At 39.2% G+C, this 13,592-nt stretch overlaps 1 protein-coding gene across 1 annotated transcript in view; it reads left to right on the top strand.

Moving 5' to 3' along the window:
• The window catches only part of SERTAD2 (SERTA domain containing 2), a 112,611-nt gene that overhangs the window by 43,754 nt on the left and 55,265 nt on the right, over window positions 1-13,592 (top strand). The gene's annotated exons all lie outside the window — the stretch shown is intronic.

The raw sequence follows: 13,592 nt of genomic DNA, 5'->3' as shown, positions 1-13,592 counted from the left end.
GTTGCTTCTTTCCTAACTGATTGACTTATTTAAAAAAAAAACGTGAGTGCTTACTACCTGCCAAGGTGTACTAAGGTTTCAATAATGAACAATATAGAAATGGTACAGGATTTGTTTTGGGAGACTAGTATCTGTTTTTTAAACCTTCATTTCTTTTCTTCTTGTTAATTTGAATAGTTAAATATTGCATACTTGCAAACTTATTTTTCCTGTAATTTTGTTACTACTTTTAGATTGTTATATAGTCAGATCTGTCTTTCTATGCAGGACTTCTCTACTCTTGGACCACAAAATTGTTTGCTCATTGGACTAGCTAAGGTTCTTGGTTGCAAAAACAGAAAATGACCCTGTTCTTTGTAAGCCAAAAATGATATCAGGTGCTCAGAGAATTGCCAGGAAAGCTAGAAACAGGTAGTCCAGAGGAGATGGGTGGCCTACAGCTGAGTAAGAACACATGACAAAGATGGACTGGTAAGATCAACCTTCTCATCGTGAATCTGCTTGTGCTAAAATAATGATGTCAGGAATATGTAATCTTTTCTTGCTTTCCTTCATTCCTCTCTCCCGCCCCCCACCCCTCACCCCCCATGGTAGCATCATTCTTAGGTGTATTATCCCCATGTGGTAGTAATGACAGCCAGAAGTGACTGTCTTACCTTTTTAGCATCCTTGGCAGAAAGAGGGCACTTCTTTACCAATTGTTTGTGCAGAAGTCTTGGATTGAATTTCATTGGCCTCTTCTGGGACACGTATGTGTCTAGACTGGCCAGCCGTAGGTCATGTGCCCTTCCCCTCTACTGGTAGTAGAACCAACTGGATAGAAGAAAAAGGGAGGAGTGGTTCTCAAAGAAACGTGGGGTTCTGTTATAGAAGAAGAGGGACAGATACAGCAAAGCAGCAGATGTCCTCTATCATCATGGTGTTTGACATTTTCAGTAGTACTGCGTTCTGCATTCTTTCGGAGGAACAGAATTTCACTGTGCAACTTATTGTTTCAGAAAATGAAAATTTCTTTTTATTAAATTAGTTATTTCTTATTGTACATAAGTCACTGTGCTGTGCTATTTGCTTAGTCGCTCAGTCGTGTCTGACTCTTTGTGACCCCATGGACCTGCCAGCCTCCTCTGTCCTTGGGGATTCTCCAAGCAAGAACACTGGAGTGGGTTGCCATGCCCTCCTGCAGGAGATCTTCCCGGCCCAGGGATCCAACCCAGGTCTCCCTCATTGCAGGCAGATTCTTTACCAGCTGAGTCAGCAGGGAAGCCCAAGAATACTGGTATGGGCAGCTTATCCCTGCTCCGGAACTTCCCGACCCAGGAGTTGAACCGGGGTGTCCTGCATTGCAGGTGGATTCTTTACCAACTGAGTTACCTGGGAAGCCCACAGGAAGAAGAAATATTAGAATCCCAATAAGGAGAGTAAGCTGTATCCTTCATTTTAGAGTGAATTACATTGAATAAAAGACAGCTATATAGAGGGGTAAAGAATTGCTTTCTTTTTTTTTTTGCTTCTTTTTTTATTATATACATTGAACACAGATCCTTAAAGATGCAAGATTCATACCTGGTGAAGATGTACATCTTCCTAAAAATCCATTTGTTATTTAAATCTGATTTAGTGTTAAAATATGTTAAAGGTCCAGAAATAAGGAAAGCCAAAGATTTAAAACAGAAAAGAAAAATACAAATACCCTCAGTCACATAGCATGAAAAACCACTGCTGTGTGTTACGAGACATTCCTGCAGTCATTCAAAACTGTTTCCCTGTTTGAGTCAGTACTTGCTTAATGTATTTTCTCCCATGAGTGCCAGTAACACACAGAAAATATCAAGAAACAATGAGGAGTAGTGAAGCAAAGAAGGGTTTTGGAGTCAGCCGAACTTGAGTTTCAATCTGATCTTAAATGATGTGACTTCAAGCGTGCATCCCCATCTGACGAATGATGTAATATCTATCTCATGAGTTTAAAGATTTAAGTGACACAGTTTGCATGACAGCAGTAACTATTATCATTATTATTGCAATTTAGAGTTATTATTTGGGGAAAAGGTAATACGCTTTCAGAAAATCCATTGCGTCAATTAGCAAATTGAGAGCCAGTTGTGTAGATGAAAGAAATACGATGCATTTCCAAATGTGTACTGGAATTTTCTTTTAGAGTGTAGGTATTACTGTGGTAAACCTTTGGGGTGAAAAGATTAGTTTACCAAAGACAGGCTCTGATGTGCTGATTTGGATTTTTCTAGTGTTCAGGATCTGTGAGAAACGTCCTATACATATTCAGGTCGCAGGAAGACCAGCAGCAGCTCAAAGTAAGTGCCTGGTGACTACACCGTCGTCCAGCACCCTAGAAACTGAATGACTTATCTGTGGAGTTAGCCCAGTCTGGCCCAGCAGCATTTGAACTCAGGGTCATATTTTAATTTGATTAACACTTTCACTTATTGATGAGCTTGTTGTATCAGCACTTTGCAGTTGAATGATTTACACAAAGGCTTTATCTTTTATGTGTTGTCTAACTATGGAGTCTAGCAATAATTTTATGATAGACCACATTTGGCATGCCTAGTTATTCAGGGAATTTTCAAAGAACTGTAGTGGGACTTTTTAGTCACACATCCTCTCTGTTCTTAGTCATCCATTCCTTTTATGGTAGTCATTAGCAAATATCTCTCAACCACTTCTATAATGGTTAACAGTGTAAGCTCTCTGTTGTGTTGGCTGTTTTGAGCTCTGTGTACTTAATTATGAGGCAGTCAGCATATACTTGTGAAAACATAAACTAAATGTTGGTATATTCTCTGCATGGTTTCTTTTTACAGAACTACAGTTGTAAATACACGCATTAAACTAGTTCAAAATCATTAATTAAAAGATTTTTCCCATATACATATTTTTGGGGGTTACTATCTTTTCTCTCCTTCAGTTGTACCCCTTACTTGAGTGTGATTAATTACTTTTAGAATTAAGGAAAAAAAGAACTGAAAAACAGGGTGATTAGAGGTTTTATTTTATTTAATAGGGAAACAGACATTTTGACATTCCAGGCAATCAGAAGCACCTTTTCCATTTAACGGCTTGACCCTAACGGACTGGTCAAATTCCAGTGTTGCACAATTGTGTTCTACCTTCCCTGATACCTAGTAAATCTAATTGTTTGGCTGCTCCCTATTTTCTTAACTTTAAAAACTGTTTATAGGCTATGCTCTTACTGTAAGTGTTCACCAGAAGCAGAACTTGGCACTTTCTCTAAAAACTTTCACTCCAACTCATTCTCCTAACCCTCTACTTTCTTCCCAAACTCACAGACACATTTCTCCATACGTACTCAGTAGCGTTCTTTTCCGTACATCCAGAAGACATTGGACATGTAGTCTGAAAGCTGCACCAAGGGTAATAATTAATTAAGGTGAGAAAAGGAGATACTGGGTAGGACCTTGCTCCTGATCTCCAGAAAGTATTACAAAGTGCTCTTCTTGGCGCCTTGCAGGTCCCTGACTCAGCGTATCCTGAGTTAAACTTGCTAACTCGCCCCAGCCACTGGTTCTCCCGTTATGGCATATCTCTCCATCCTCTTATCGTCTTGACCACGCCCCAACTCTTCCTCACCTCCCTGTGCAATGCTCTGAGCTCTTGATGGTGTGGGAGTGGTCCTGGCAAGCCACAGTCCCCGGTGAACTCATCCAGCAACCAGTAAGGACATCTGTTCATGTCAGTTTGCTCCACAGATACCACTGTCTTTGTGGGCTTGATTTGAACAAGTTTGGAAAGTATCACTCTATAGGATAAAATATTCTGTCCCATAAAGACTGTGCCAAAAATGACCCGGACTGACTTCTGGCTTCAGCTCCTCTGATCTCCCACAAGTGCATTTATGTTATAATCTCATCAGACAAGTCTCAGTACTCTAGGTACACTTTGCTGTTTCATTCCCCTGTCAGAATTGGCTCATTTTGTAGTTGCTTTTCCTTGTTTCTGCCATGTGAAGTTGTGTTCACCCTTTAAGCACAACCTGAATATTCTCTCTTCCTCGGCCTCACTAGGTGGGATTAACAGCGTTTTTTTCTGTGACTCCAGAGCTTATCCTTTTTAAACACTAGACTGTGTGGGCCAGTAAATCTCTCTTGCTTGGAGTCAGGCTCCCTGAGTTCAGATCCCAGCTGCACAGCAGCTGCCTGACCTTGGGTGATCACGTACACCTTCGAGTACTCAAATTTCTTTTTCGTAAAGGTACATCATAATAGTGAGTGATTCATGGGGTTTCCCAGGCGGCACAGTGGCGAAGAATCTTCCTGCCAATGCAGGAGACGGAAGAGATGCCAGTTTGATCCCTGGGTCAGGAAGATCCTCTGGGGGATGAAATGGTAACCTGCTCCAGTATTCTTGCCTGGAAAATTCCGTGGACAGAGGACACTGGTGGGCTGCAGTCTGTGGAGTCGCGAAGAGTTTGAGCATACAGTCATTCACTCAGAGTTGCTGTGAGGATCCTTTCTAAAAAAATGTTTGGCCGTGCAGCACAGCACATGAGATCTTAGTTCCCCAAACAGGGATCAAACCTGTGCCCCGCTTCAGGGGAAATGTGGAGTCTAACCACTGGACCAGCAGGGAGGATTAAGTGACAGGTAATTAGTGCTTAGTAAATGTCTTCTTACAATGATGATTTGAACTTCTGACATATTACCATGTTGCTTCTGATTGTGTGCCCTTTGCTGGGTTGTTAATTCCTCAGAGAAAGGGGCTGGCTTACTTTTGTCCAACATGTATGATAATGCTTGGTGCTATTAGTAGTAGCACTGATGATGGTGGTGCTCTGTAGATCTTCCTTTGTATCAGGTACTATTCTAGGAAGTTTTTAAAAGTATCTCCTTCAGAGTGTTGTTGAGAAGGTCAAATGCCCGGTCAAATGCCACATTATAAGGGAAATACTATTGAATCTGCTTAACTGATGAGGAAACTGAGGCACCTTGTCTAAGGCTACAAAACTAGTAAGAATAATAACCAGAATTTGGACTCAGGCAACTTGGTGAGATGCTGTGCTGTTAACTGTTACACTAGGCTCCCTAATAAAATGAGCAAATTTTGGCAGGGGAATGTAAGAGCAAAGTGTATCTAGGAGAAGGGGGTGGCAAGGGATGAGATGGTTGGATGGCATCACTGACACAATGGACATGAGTTTGAGCACGCTCTGGGAGATGGTGAAGGACAGGGAAGCCTGGCGTGCTGCAGTCCGTGGGGTCGCAAATACGCAGACACAACTTTGCAGTTGAACAGCAGCAACAATACATGTAATTGAAGTTTTAAGGGTAAGGGAAAAATAGACAAAATACAAGACAAAAATAGCCAACTTTGGTGAAAATGAAACCTACAGACTCAATAAACTAAATGAACCTGAAGCAAAATAAACACAGGGAAAACCACACCAACCTACATCATAACCAGATTGCTGAAAACCAATGATAATAAGAAGAATCTTAAAAGACACCAGAAAGAAGAGTCATATGTACACAGTAAAATTTTCTTAAGTATCACAAACTCCTCATCAGTAACTATACAAGCAGAAGACAGAAACATCTTTAAGATGCTGAAGGAAAAAGCAACCAATATAAAATTGTATACCAGGTGAAAAATACCTCAGAAGTGAAGACTAAATACCTTTAAACCAACCAAAGGTGACTGAATTCATGGCCAGCAGACCTGCACACCAAGAAATGTAATGGGAAATTTTTCAGGCTGAAGGAAAAAGATCCCAGATGGAAAATTAGATGTCCATAAAAGAATAAAGAGCACTGAAAGTGATAAATAGGAAAGACTTTTCTCCATTTAACACTAAGAAAAAACAAAGCAAAACACAATTGACTGTTTAAAACAAATTGATTTTATTGTATGGCATGCAGCTTATGTAGAAGTAAAATGAATGACTTATTTGTCAGTTACAAGTTTGGTTATGATTGATGTATTCAGAAACATTTCTTTGAAAGATAATTAGTTATACTTAAGGGAACCTCCACAATTTCTATGTTACTTTCTGTATTTTGTCTTCAGTTTTGAACGAAAAAGTGTATAAAGTAGGTGGTGAAAAAGTTTGAGCAATAATAAAAGTTCCAGGAAAATTTAGTTAAAGATGTTGAAAAATGCACATTGGACATTTGTAGATTTCGTTTGTAAGAAACATTCTTTCATGGTACACATTTACTGTGAGGTGTGATTCAGTACTATAGATTAACAAATACCTGCCAAAAGAAATAAAAGTGTATAGAAATGAAATCACCAGCATAGCAAATGATGTATAATTTTTAATAGTTGATTGCTTCCGTTATCTTCCTTGGTGGTTCAGGCAGTAAAGAATCTTCCTGCAATGTAGGAGACCCGGGTTTGATCCTTGGGTCAGGAAGATCGCTAGAAATGAGAATGGCCTCCCACTTCAGCATACTTGCCTGGAGAATTCAATGGACAGAGGAGCCTGGTGGGCTGCAGTCCATGGGGTAGCAGAGTCAAGACAGCACTGAGCGACTGACACTTTCACTTTCACTTCAGTTTTCAAATCCATTGATACATAATCTGCACCACTATTTGTAGTGTTACTTAGTGACAGAATTTTGATGAAACAAAAGGTAAAAGGTAAAGCAAGGTAAAAATGTGTAAGAACTAATTTTGTCCTCAGGGAAATGATCTTAAATATTTAACTTTATCCGGAGCATAAGATAATCACTTAATTGTACTCTTCAGCAAATATTAAATACAAGCCCAAAGGAAAAAATAAAATCAAGTAAAATTCTCTTAATCACTAGCTATTTGGTTAATTTATATTCTTTCTTGACTATTCACTATCTGATAGTTTTATTCATGGATTTATACAGATTTTCTCTTTGGCTTATAAAACTGAAGAATCAAATGACATAATTCAACCCCCTCATTTGGTTTCCTTTTGCTCTTCATCTTTTGAAACACCTCACTGCTTATGAGCCTCCCAGATAGGGGAAGAAATACTGAAAACCAAACCAGTCAGTTCTGCTACATTCTAACTGTTTTTAAAAAGTTTTTTAAGGTGCAGGTGGGGTGGAGGAAGGTTATACTATGGTAAAACCACCAAGATTGAGATTTTAAGCTCATAGGTGAAATTCAATATCAAATTCTAATTTTTAGCTTCACTTAATCATCTGAACTTATAATATGCTTGTCCACCTGCTTCTCCAGAACATTTTATTTCTGTTTTTGATAATTTTCCTTCTGAAGTATGAATTTTCACCCCAGGCAAAAGATTTGTAGTTAACAGGCTGATAGGGCCAACTCAAGGAAAACTTTTTAAGAATTCCTTTCCCGAGGGAATTTTGATGGTTTGATTAGATAGGGTGCAATGCTCAGAGTTAGAAGGAAACTTTACTGGCCTAGAGAAGAGCCAGTTTTAAGGACGGGAGTATCATTCTTCTGGCCTGTTGTACACTTTCAGCTCCTAGGAATTCTTTAAATGCTGTGAACCCTAGGGATTAAGTGTGACAGAGTAATAGTTACACCCATTATTGTTGAGAATTATTTGCACTCTTGTTTCCTATATGCATGTCCTCCTACATTCTTTGAGTTGGTTGTATTTGACAGCTGTGCATCAGCAGAGTTTTTAGTTCAAAATAAATAGAATGTGCTATAGCTGTAACTGTATTTTCTATAATTTTCTCTCTTTTTTACTCTCTGGTAGGAGGGTTTGTTTTTGTTTGTTTGGAGCTGTATTTATTTAAAAGGGAAAAGTGGGAAATAAACACCAAGCAAATTTGAATTCTAAGATCTATTGTTATAGAGGAGGAAGTCTAAATCCATTATAAATTACAAAAGAGATAAAATGACCATCTACACTCTGTTTTTCCTTTTGATTTGTTTTAATGAGTGTTTCTTTGTTCTGAGTTTAAGTTCTCTACTTAGGCTTTTCCCTCTTTCTTCTTATTCCCTCTTTCTGTCTCCTCCTGGATGAGGCAGTTCTTGATTATTTCTTCTTTACATTAAAACAAACAAACAAACAAGCCATGCCCTTGCTAGAACCTAGCTTTTCTTACTAAGGTTTATTTGGCAGATAGTGTTTTTAGAAGTCAGTATTGTGAAATCTGTAAAATTTCCAGTAAGATGGCTTTCTATCAGTGGGCACTCATTATTTGTTAAATTAAATTAAATGAATTCTTGCTTTTACATTTAGTGCAGAATTGAGAAATACCAGATGGTAGAAGTCCTCAGAAAAGGATCAATTAATCCCAGGAGACTAAAGACAAAGATTGCATGTTCCAGTGGTTTTGTAACTCCGCAGAGTCTGACAAAAGTGAACCCTTAGTTGTTGGGTCACATTGCATAAGATGCTGAGTGTGAGCTCCAGTCATTCAGCCAAGTTGTTTACCACCTGGAATAAGCCAGACCTGGTACTGGTCCTGATATTGATATGGTGACAAGCAAGGCAAAGAAGTGGCACTTACCTTCCAGGTTTCCCAAGAAGGTGGTAGACTAAAAAGGAATCTAGGGATTTTAGTCAGGTGTTCTGAAGGAGAATAAGCTTTGGAAAAATGCCTGCAGGTTGATGTTGGAAGATGGGACTTCAACCTTTCTTCCCACTTTCTTTCCAACCTGGTCTCTTAAAACACCAAGTGCAAAAAATAGTTGGCTCTGCAACTCTGAATATACTAAATGCCATTGAATTAGACATTTTGTATGGGTGGGTTGTAGGATATGTGAATTCTGTCTCAATATACTAAATGCCATTGAATTAGACATTTTGTATGGGTGGGTTGTAGGATATGTGAATTCTGTCTCAGCAAAATTGTTGAAAAAATTTATCTGCTATATTTAAGTTTTTTTAAAAAATGAATCTGGAGAAAAGAAATTGGTTACTCTCTGTGTAAGAGAGAGTTTACTTAGGAGGTTGGAATTACCAGGATATGAATATTTAAATTACTAGTACTTAAAATATTTCCAAATCTGAATATTTATAAGTTTGCTTATTACTATCGGTATCTGTTATGAATTTCATTATATTTTATAAGTGTTACAATTAGAATTCAATCCTAAATTATGTTATAATCAAGGTACTATTTTATTTTAGTAGAAAAGAGTAAGAAGTCATTCAGTTCAGTTCAGTTCAGTCGCTCAGTCGTGTCCGACTCTTTGTGACCCCATGAATCATAGCACGCCAGGCCTCCCTGTCCATCGCCAACTCCCAGAGTTTACTCAAACTCATGTCCATCGAGTTGATGATGCCATCCAGCCATCTCATCCTCTGTTGTCCCCTTCACCTCCTGCCCCCAATCCCTCCCAGCATCAGGGTCTTTTCCAGTGAGTCACCTCTTCGCATGAGGTGGCCAAAGTATTGGGGTTTCAGCTCCAGCATCAGTCCTCCCAATGAACACCCAGGAAAGATCTCCTTTAGGATGGACTGGTATTATGTCATTATGGTATGTAATATAGATCATTAGTCCTAAAAGATTTAATGAAATTAATTATTTGGTCGTCTTCAAAGACTGATGTGTCAGTGTCCGAATTGCGTGAGTGAATGTTAGTTGCTCAGTCATGGCCAACTCTTTGTGACTCCATGGACTGTAGCCCGCCAGGCTCCTCTATCCATGGAATTTACCAGACAAGAATACTGGAGTGGGTTGGCATTTCCTTCTCCAGGGGATCTTCCAGACCCAGAGATTGAACCTGGGTCTCCCACATTGTGGGCATATTCTTTACCATCTGAGGCACCAGGGAAGCCCATCCAAATTATATAGCTATAAATGAAATTATTTATTTCTTTCATTTTCACATAAGCACTACATTCAAATTTCTGGTATGTATAAAAGCAAAACTATGAAGTGAAATTTATATGTGACATTTTGAAATTATGTTCTCTTATTGTTGATCTTTGCTTTCAGCAGCTGTATTAGTTACCAATGGCTGCATAACAAACTACCCCAAAAATCAACAGCTTAAAACAACACACATTTATCATCTTAGTTTCTGTGAGTAAAAAATCCAGGTGCAGCCTGTTTGAGTGCCTCTGCCTCAGAGTCCCTCAGTGTCAGGCAGGGCTGCAGCCTCTTTTGAAGGCTTGACGGATGGAGGATCTACTTCTAAGCTCACTCAAATGGTTGCGAGCAGGATCCAGCTCCCCACGGGCTGTTGGAATGGAGGCCTTGGTCCCTGCTGGGATGTTGAAAGGAGTTTCCTAATCCATGGGCCTCTGTTTGGAGTAGCTCATGACGTGGCATCCAGCTTCCATCAGAACAGTCAAGCAAGAGAGGACGAGCAAGATGGAAGCCACAATCTTTTTGTAAACAATCTTGAAAGTGACATCCCATCACTTTGCTGTATCATCTATTGGCAGTGAGTCACTAGCTCAGCCTATACTCGGTGGGGAAGGGAACATCACAAGGACAGGAGGCAAGATTGAGTGGGACTAGGGGGGCATGTTAGATGCTGCCTACCACAACATTCCTCTCAGAAAATTCCACATAATATATATTATAACTTAGAATTTGTTTTCTTGCTAGGAATATTATGACATCTCTTGAAATATTAGTGATATTCAAAGGTGTGATGGATAAAGGTCTAGAACAGTACATTAGAAGCGTTACCACATCACTTTCTGTCTTATTGCTCCACTATGCTGTGAGCAATACCCTTTGTCCAGGATGGCTCAAAACCCTCTGAAAACAGCCACTGGAGAAGGGACATAGAGTGAGGGGAACAGTGCACACAGTCCAGAAGCTGCAGCTCTCATTTCAGCTCAGATTCCATTTGCCAGAATTTAATCACATGGCCACACTCAGCTGCAAAAGAGGCTAGGAAATGTAGTCTTTGGTTGGGCTCCATCAATTATCTGGAAAACCCACCTAGGTAGAACATTCTATAAAAATGATCCTAAAAATAAAGCGGAGGCCTTTCTCCTCACCTTTATATAGTTGCCACCACATTATTTGTGTAGGAAAGTTCTGAGTTCCATACTGGTTTCTGGTACTAGAATTGTATATTGTCTCAAAGTGGTTGACATTAATAATTTTTTTGTTTTTTTAAAGAAATTATATTTCTTTATATATGTAAATGTATTTCTTTATATATGTAAATCACCATATAGTTCAAATTGTAAACATAAAGCAATTACTCCCCATTCCCACCATCCTGTAGAGTGTAGAACTTTCTGACTACAAGTAGAATATTTTAAGTATAGGATTGTCAAAGAGTTCTCCAGTTCTCATATTTTTAAAACCAACTAGTGCCAGTATTGCCATTCTGATACATTAGCCTTGAATGTTCTTTCCCATTTCTCAGTCTGGCAAATTCTTTCTCATTTATGACCTGTTAAAGTACATTACAAAGTAAATTGAATTACACATGGAAAGCATGATCCATAAAAGGAATAATCAATAAATTAGACCATCAAAATCTTAAAATTTGCTCTGTGAAAGACTATGTTAAAAGAATGCAGAGATAAGGCACAGAGTTTGAGAAAATACTTGCAAAGAATGTATCTGACAAAGGATTAGTATCTAGACTATATAAAGGACTCTCAAAATTCAACAGTAAATAACAATCCAATTTAAAAAGGCAAAAGATATTAAGAGGCATCTTTTTCCGATTAAGGAAATGCCAGTTAAGTCAGTGAGATATGTACATACCTATCAGAATGGCTAGAGTAAAAAATAGTGACAACACTAAATGCTGGTGAGGATGCCAAGGAACTGGATCACCGGTCCATTGCTGTTAGGAATGTAAATGTTGCATACACTTTGTAAAACAGCTTGACAGATTCTTTTAAAAATAAACATGCCACGATCACACAACCCAGCAATTACACACCTGGGCATTTATCCCAGAAAAATGAAACCTTTTAAGTTAGTACAAAAACCTGTACACAAATACTTGTAGTAGCTTTATTTGTAATAGCACTAAACTGGAAACAGTTCAGATCCATTGATAAGTAAATGGCTAAACTAACTACGGTATGTTCAGCTCTGCTGTATGCTGCTGTGTCCAACCCCTTGTGACCCCCTGGGCTGTAGCCTGTCAGGCTCCTCTGTCCATGGACTTTTCCAGGCAAGGATACTGGAGTGAGTTGCCATTCCTTTCTCCAGGGGATCTTCTCAACCCAAGGATCAAACCCATCTCTTGCATCTACTGCATTGGCAGGCAGATTCTTTATTACTGAGCCCCCAGGGAAGCCAGGTTCAGTACTACTCAGCAACAGAAAGGAACCAAGTAATGATACATGCCACACCTGGATGGGTTGTGCTGAATGAAAAAAGCCAGTCCCTAAGGGTTGCATATCATATGATTCCATGTATATAAAAACGGAGAACAGATTACTGATTTCCAGGAGTTAAGGAAGGTGGGGAAGAGGGTAAGGGAAGTGTTGTAGCTGTTAAAAGGCAACAGAAGGGATCTGTGTGGTGATGGAAAAGTTCTGTGTTTTGACTCTATCAATGTTGATACCCTGTGCTATGGGTTTGTAAGATGCTATCCTTGGAGAAAACTGAGTAAAGGGTGCATGATGTGTCTCTGTATTGGTTTTTACAACCACATGTGGAAATACAGTTATCTCAAAATTAAACATTTAACTAAAAAATTATGAAGTCCTTAAAATTCCATTGGACTGTGGGCTCCATGAGGGAAGGAGTCTCTTTATTTCATGAGTAGGTAGTACAGTGCCTACCTAATGAAAAATGCTTTAAAACTGTTTGATGAGTTGCCTTAAGGGAGAGAGGCTGAACATATGAGTGTAATCGTATTAAGCACCCATAGCTGACAGTATACCATCAGATGAAGGTTATTTCTCTGCTGAACTATTTATTTAAAAACTACCGAGCATCTACTTTATCTCATTTGTCTTCTAAGTGCTGGAAATACAACAGGGAACAAAATTGGGGTTGGGGAAGGAATTCCTGCTTTCATGGAACTTACAGTTTAACTGGGGCAGAAGGTAATAAACCCAATATAGAAATCATTTATGTTAGGAAGTGGTAAGTGCTAAGAAAAAAAAATAAGCAGTGTTTAGGGGCTGAGAATATGAAAGAAAGTGCAGAAGTGAAATGGATTGCAATTTGTAATTTTAACCAGGGTTTAAAGACTAAGAGACAATGTCACTTGAGTAAAGTCTTGAAAGAAGTGAGGGGAAAACCATCAGGTATATGGAGGAGGAGAGTTCCTGGCAGAAGGAGCAGTCAGTGCAAAAGGCTATGAGGTAAAAGGTGTCTAGCACGTTCAGGCCTAGCAGGGAAGTGAAACCAGGGTTGCAGGACAGAAAGAGAGAGGGAGAGTAGTTCGGCCCTGAAGTTAGACAACAAGAGCGTGGAACATGTAGCGACACATAGGGTGTGGCAAAGTCTATGGGTCCTACTTTGAATAAATGGAGAGGCACTGGAGGCTTTGAGTGGAGGAGTGAAATGATCTGACTTAACCGTTAAAAAAGTATCCCTCTGGCTGTTGTGTTGAGAAGGAACAGTAGCAGAACAAGGTGAAAGGAAGGATGAGAACTTCAGAAGCTACTTCAGTACTCTAGGAAGGAAGCACTAGTGATGTGACTGGGGTGGTAGCAATAGAGTCCTGAGAAAAAATCCATCTGTGTTTAGATTTTGAAGGCAATG

Source organism: Cervus canadensis, chromosome 5 (assembly GCF_019320065.1).
Source record: "Cervus canadensis isolate Bull #8, Minnesota chromosome 5, ASM1932006v1, whole genome shotgun sequence".
NCBI lineage: Eukaryota > Metazoa > Chordata > Mammalia > Artiodactyla > Cervidae > Cervus > Cervus canadensis.
This window is presented reverse-complemented; position numbering and strand designations above follow the sequence as displayed.